Raw genomic sequence first — 1,564 nt, forward strand, 5'->3', positions numbered from 1 at the left:
AAAAGTCACTTTTTCATGTGTCATCCTCACTTGTGGGGGACATGTGTGTGTGTGTGTGTGCGGCTTCATGATTGATTGTCTTATGCAAACTCTAATTTTTTACCCAAGTCTACGCTGGTTATTCTACATAGGTGGTCCAATTCTCCATTTATTTACCCCTTTTTCTGCCATGCTGTTATCCCTTAAAATTAGCTTTACATTTAAAAAAAAAAAATGTGTCCAAGGCATGAACCAGGCATAGGCACAGATGAAAAGCCAAGCTGGGAGGAACAAGGGGTTGCTTTGTCCCTGGCTGATATGAGATGGGCACCACCAACTGGATGCCACTCTACCCAGGTCAGGGAAATAAAATGAGCTTCTTAGGACAAATCAGAAAGGCACTCAAAGACAGTCAGCGATAGGGTTGGGATCTGTGTTCCCACCAAATCTCATGTCAAATTGTATTCCCCAGTTTTGGAGGTGGGGTCTGGAGAGAGGTGATTGGATCATAGGGGTGGGTCCTTCAAGAATGGTTTAACACCTTCTGCTCAGTGCTGTTCTCATCATAGTGAGTGAGTGATCACGAAATCTTTTGCTTGTTCAGAAGTGTGTAGCACCTCCCCACGCCTTTCTCTCTCTTCCTCCTACTCCAGTCACTAAGATGCCTGCTCCCCCTTCACCTTCCACCATGATTGTCAGTTCCTGAGGCCTCCCCAGAAGCAGAAGCTGCCATGTTTCCTGTACAGCCTGCAGAACTGTGGGCCAATTCAACCTCTTTTCTTCATAATTATCTAGTCTCAGGTATTTCTTTTCAGCATTGCTGAGGCAGGATAGGTAGTCAAGAAAATGACTGTGTTCTTTGTGTGCAGCAACCATGGTTACCATGACCGTACAGTCAACACAGTAAGCTTCAGCATTTGCACTGTCATTGAACTCATTCAAGCAAAACAATTCTTCAGTAGGAACGTTCCCTTACAGAGAGCATGCGCATTTTGATGTTACCGGTCCTCAAACTGACCCTTTGCTCATTTTAATAGTAAAAAGCACACCTGCGGGTAGAGATATAAGATGCTAATGAGACCTGCAGTCCATGAACAAGCATGTGCAGCTACTGCTCATGTGCACCCAGAGGACCACCCAGAACATGCTTAACAGCAACACCTCTTTCCACCTCCTTATAAATCATCATGTAAGACTCCCATAAAGGGAGTTTCTCCAGCAATAATCAGTACTCTGTCACCCTAACTAGCTGCCTGCCCTGAATCTACTTTCTCAGGTTGTACTCTCTAGTCTCCCGCTGACTTTCAAAATACTCTTTTTGTTTTGCAATAATTTACTCTATGCTGCATCTCCTTGGCTGTGTGTCTGTGTTTAAATTCTTTTAAACTAGGAAGACAAGAATCAAGGTATCACGACAGCCGTCAACAATGTGAGAACGGACTAATATGAACAGAAAATGAGGAAAATGGCTATCAGGTAGCAGGACGAGAAAGTCTCTGATTTCATCCTGCAAACAACCTGCACCACACCAGGCTCACAGGCCCTCCTGTATCCCTCAAGCTCACAGGGACCCCCACCATCCTTC

General features: G+C 44.8%; 1 non-coding gene across 1 annotated transcript; it reads right to left on the reverse strand.

Moving 5' to 3' along the window:
* Positions 1-211: 211 nt before the first annotated feature.
* On the reverse strand, positions 212-346 carry LOC112207210 (small nucleolar RNA SNORA48). The gene has a single exon (XR_002941664.1). It is a non-coding gene; the product is annotated as a small nucleolar RNA SNORA48 (small nucleolar RNA).
* Positions 347-1,564: the final 1,218 nt, after the last annotated feature.

Source organism: Pan troglodytes, chromosome X (assembly GCF_028858775.2).
Source record: "Pan troglodytes isolate AG18354 chromosome X, NHGRI_mPanTro3-v2.0_pri, whole genome shotgun sequence".
Lineage (NCBI taxonomy): Eukaryota > Metazoa > Chordata > Mammalia > Primates > Hominidae > Pan > Pan troglodytes.